We start from the raw sequence: 5,187 nt of genomic DNA on the forward strand, positions 1-5,187 counted from the left end.
AGCCGATCCTCTCTGCCTACCCCCTTCTGGTCGCTGAGCACCACCACCACAGCGCCATCCTGCGCCGCTACCTAACCCCACAAAATCCCTCCTCCACTGTGTGTTGCGGCCATCACCGTTTTGCGGTTTTTGGAGGTGGGTTTAGAGAGGGAGAGGGAGAGAGAGAGAGAAAGAGGGGAAATCGCATGAATTTAGGGATTGGTTATTGATATGTCAGTTTCTTAACTGATTTAAAACACTTCCAATTACCAAAATACCCTCACTATATTAAAAGTCTCTAATTATATAACTCGGATATTACAAAAAAGTCATCCATTTGATCTAAGCCATTAAACACACTCATCTAATGACCCAGATCGCTTCCTACACTTTCTAGGAAAAACACACTTTCCGCAGGATCCCTCCTCACTATATATATGTATATATATATATCTATACTATATATAATATAGATATCCAAAGGACTTCTTATGGTCATTGAAATTTCCTTAAAACACCCCTAAAGCATGATGTACAAGTCTTTTAAGCACCAGAAAATTTCACTTTCCACTTATACCCTCGCTACAAAAAAAGACACGGGATTAGATTAGGGTTTCAGGGTCATTTCAAAACATTTCATATACCGCCGCTTCACTGCTCTTATCTCTCTCTCTCTGGCGATTCAGGAACACCACTTCTCAAACCCTAATCCTAATTGCACCACTCATTTCCGTCACTTTATTCATTTCTCTTTCTCTCTCTTGATTTCCTCTGGTTCCATCATATCTTCTTCAATATTCATTTCATTTAAGGTGGATTACTGTTAATATTTACACATATGATGGTGTGGTGGTGTTTTTGAAGTCGAATGTTATTTTAAGGCAGGTCCTTTAGGGTTTGGGTTTGCTACGAAGTCGACTCAGAAGTTTAGAAAGATGGAGCCAAATGGGCTTATGGTTAGTCGCCAAGCAAAACCGGAGAATATTTGAGGAATCAAGACGAGATTTCATCTCGGTACCAGGTAAGTAATCCGATATTTTTTTTATTCAATCGTTAGAAACATTATTCAAGAGTCCAATCTGATTCGCAATACCCAGATCGGTGGACGGTTCAAAGAATCTAGGGTTTTGATGTCAGGACCACAAGGTGAAAAACGAAGATCAAAGTTGATTTGAGTCCCTTAACGATTTCAGATCTCTATTGACCCTCACCCTCACCCTAGGTACTTCGCGTTTCAGTTGATTTATATTTGATTATTATTGTGAATATGTTGTGAATTTCAGTTGATTTATTTATGTTTTTTTGGAAGAATCAAATCCATTTTTACTCGACCTCCATCAGGTAATGATGATTTGGAGAGTAAAAGTGAATATGACTTCTCTGACCGTACTTAAAGCAAGTTGAATTTTGCACCAGATAAGGTAGGTTATGTTTGAGATGCGGTTTTTGACCATTATTTAAACAGTTTAGTGTGGTTTGATGCCAATATTTGATTTATAATTACAGGTGATGCAAGTGTTGTTTAGATGGTTGGCTGGAAATCCTTCCCACAAATGGGATATAATGGCTCAGTATGGTTAATAGCAAGTCCTGCTGACCCTTGGTCTGATGATTATGGATACTCAAAAGAGAGTATGCAGAAAATTGGTTCTGGTGATTGTTCCAGTGTAAATTACTGATTGGGTACACATATTTCATCAGCAACTTTTGATTAATTAAGTTAAAGAACATAAAATTCACGGTGTTTTTTCAATAGCTTGAAGATTATTTTAAGAAAATTGTTGTAATTTTTGTTCTATAAGTTTGATGAGGCCAAACTATCAACCAGAAGGGCTTCAGAGTACAAGATGGACTGAAGCATGGATGAGTGATGACACCTCTCCTTTATTGGTGGCTTAGTCATAAGTGGTTGATTTTTACTATTTAGACCATGATTTTGTAATTTTTTTTGTTATGAAGGTTATATTGAAATGTTTAGTGCAGATAGCAAATGTAGTTGCTTGAGGACTGGATATTCCAGATGTTATTGCAATAAATTACAACTTCTTGTTGATCATATAGGATATTGTCCACATAATTGGAAGAATGGGTCGTGCAAGTAAAAAGGGTGTTGCACACGCTTTCTTCATGAAGGAGAATAAGGTAATTTCCAAATGTACTTTAATTACATTCTTCAACCGTGACGACCGGGTTTGGTGCATAAAAGGGTGTTGCGCACACCATAAAATTGGAAGAATGGGTTGTGCAAATTTATCTCAATTTGATTTGGGATATTGATCATTTAGGTTTAAATTTGAAATTTATTTGGCTATTTTAAGTTAAAATGAGTTTATAGTTACTTATTTTTCTCCCATAGCATGCTTCATCAACATGCAATGTTTCTTGTTTTTGTTGTTTTTTTCTTTCTCTGATGGATTGTAAGGCTAACGCTAGACTAGCGTTTTCTGAAGATGTTGAAAATGGAGAAGAAGAAGATGGGGATGATAGTAAGTGTAGTTAACATCCCTTTCATTAACTGTATGATGTAAAAATAACATCTGGTTGTTTGTTTGTTGTCTTGTTTATGCAAAAACTACAGAACCAAGTGAGTTCGGGTGAAGAGGCTTTGGCAAAGATCCCACAGTTGAAACTAGCTTTCTGCCAGACAGGTATAGTGTCTCTCTGCCCCTTTTACAAGTTGCTTCCCTCAAACGCACATATTACACTACATGTGAACACAGACCCTGTAAATAAAAGAGGCATTTTTTATGTTTAAGCTGATTAATTTTCACCATGGTGGTGTGAAGCATACTCTTTCAATGAGAGAGAGGCAGAGGAGCAAAGCTGAGCATGAAAGGTTGCGGAAACAATGGCTATGTGAGCAAGAGTGCTAGGAGAGCATGAAAAGTTATATTTGTAGGTATATGTTATGTTATGTTTAAGGTATCATTATTTTTTATATCTGCCACAAATAATCATGTATTCTCACCAACGACATACCATTTTTTACTGATTTGACTTTAAAGGTTCGAAAGGGAGATACTATTTGCGAGTTCCTACATGTTTTGCAGCAACTTGCATCTGAATTTTGACTTTATGTTGTCCTCGTTTTACATTCGCACACTGGTAGAGCTGTTGAGATGCACTGGTACGAGAAGAACAAGCGCATATTTCCTGCTTCAAGATAGGAGGTAACATTCTGCCTATCACCTTTTCCCCATTTCTGTATTTTGTGCTGTAAATTTGTAATGTTTGGCGTATTAACAAGCACTTAATTTGCCAGGTAGATAATGGTTGCACCAAGCACTTAATTCCAACCTTGTACGATGATGATTGGGATGTTCTTATAGCATTTTCTTGGCTTGGTAAGTCTCTCAATTGCGAAAGAAGGTTTATTTAGTCTTTCAAAGTATGTGGCATACCCATATAGCATGATCTATAGATGGGCTAGCTAATCTTTTTTATAATGGTATGACAATAAGCATGGTGATGACTTGTTTTGTTCACTCAAGATCATGCTGGTCATAAATTTGGTATTGATTAAGTTCAAATGATTGATAAACTGCAATAGTATAATGAACAGTTAGAGGTATGTCTTATTGTCTACAAATATTACGTCTGCAAGGTTACATAAATTATAGACAATTGGAGCAAAAACTAAAGGAAAGTCCCAGAGGTTTAGTTTCTGGGCTTAAGGGTATTATATATCAATTTTACTTTTTAGAGTAAATTATGATTTTGGCCCCTGTGGTTATATCACTTTTACCCTTTTAGTCCAAAAAATAATTTTTTAACTTCTGAACCCCCAACGTCTTTTTTTCTAACCCTTTTGGCCCCTAACACTAAGATGTTAGGGGCCAAAAGGGTTAGAAAAAAAAGACGTTGGGGGCCAAAAAGGTTAGAAAAAAGACGTTGGAGGCTCAGATGTTAAAAAAATTCTTTTTTGGGCTAAAAGGGTAAAACTGATATAACCACAGGGGCCAAAATCATAATTTCTCTTCTTTACAATTTTTGTTTATGAATTTATTTTCTACTATTTACAACTTTTGTTTATGAACTTGGAATTTCTCTTCTTTCTAATCAATATTCAGCTGCATCATTTCTCTTTCACTTGTGATGGGTTCAGGTCAGATTGGGTTTCGGACAAACCATGTTAACAGCTGTGGTAGGGGTCCTCCTTTGGTGACCTATAGGAGCAACTGCAACACCATGTTAACAGCTGTGGATGGAGCTATCCAATTGGTTCCGACCGCAGAAGTGTCGTCAAGATCATAGGAGTTTGCTTAAAATTGTTCTTGTAGATTATTCTAGGAGTTTGCTTAAATGGTTCCTTAATATTATTCTAAGAGTTTGCTTAAAATGGTTTAGTTTTTATTGATTTGGTGTTTATTTTACATTAAAATATTTTACTATCTGTTGAAATTTGTTTGAATAAGTTTATAAGTGGCAATATTATGCGACCCCTTGGATAAAATTTTTGATTTTTTTTTTGTGAATTCTTTATTATTTTCCTATATAGAGGCAAGTTCTGTCTACATCCCACCCTTCCTAGACCCTATAAGTAGCTTTGCTATTTGTCGGATTTACTAGGTATGGTTGTTTTTTATTTTCCCAGAATTGAATCTTTTTTAAATCTTGATCTGCATCAAACTTTCAAGATTTAGGTTTCCTCTTTTTAAAATTAACAAGATTTAATGTAAAAGATCTGTAGTTATGAACAATTTATCAAGTAATGTGAGTTTCTTGATATATCCGAGTTTGTTCTTGGATTAGGGGATGTATTTTAGGGGTGGGTCGGTATATAATTTGATGTGTGATTGGTTCACTGTTTGGGGTGAGAATGTACAATATATAGTGTGCGTTTGTTGTGAGCTTTGGGTTTTAGATGTAGGGTGTGATTATCATCGTGTTTTCAAATGGGTTTGTCATTTGTGGTGTTTTCATTGCTTTATCACGAGATGGTTTATAAATTAACATAAAACTAATATTGCGTTGTAAATTGTTGTCACCGTATTGCGCGGGTTTTCAACTAGAAAATATATAAATATATCATTTACACATAATATTTTTATAATTTGTTTATTCTGTGAGTATAAGGGTATAAATATATGGATTAATGTGTCTAGAACGGAAACAAGGCAATTGGTTTTGGATTTATTTTCAAGTCTTTTGTATACTTTATTATTACATAACAATATAAACAAGGCATGACGTGGAATTTATATTTGC

General features: G+C 35.4%; 1 long non-coding RNA gene across 8 annotated transcripts; it reads left to right on the forward strand.

The window, feature by feature from the left end:
* Positions 1-623: 623 nt before the first annotated feature.
* On the forward strand, positions 624-4,410 carry LOC110899710. 8 transcript variants are annotated; one of them, XR_004876439.1, is made up of 12 exons: positions 624-791; positions 865-1,000; positions 1,077-1,201; positions 1,321-1,400; positions 1,486-1,662; positions 2,041-2,121; positions 2,402-2,465; positions 2,558-2,627; positions 2,766-2,878; positions 2,985-3,149; positions 3,242-3,323; positions 4,085-4,410. It is a non-coding gene; the product is annotated as an uncharacterized LOC110899710 (long non-coding RNA). The 8 variants fall into 8 exon arrangements; XR_004876436.1 differs by having other exon boundaries at positions 1,289-1,400; positions 1,486-2,121; XR_004876434.1 differs by having other exon boundaries at positions 1,486-2,121.
* The last annotated feature ends 777 nt before the right edge of the window (positions 4,411-5,187 follow it).

This window comes from Helianthus annuus, chromosome 13, assembly GCF_002127325.2.
Source record: "Helianthus annuus cultivar XRQ/B chromosome 13, HanXRQr2.0-SUNRISE, whole genome shotgun sequence".
Lineage (NCBI taxonomy): Eukaryota > Viridiplantae > Streptophyta > Magnoliopsida > Asterales > Asteraceae > Helianthus > Helianthus annuus.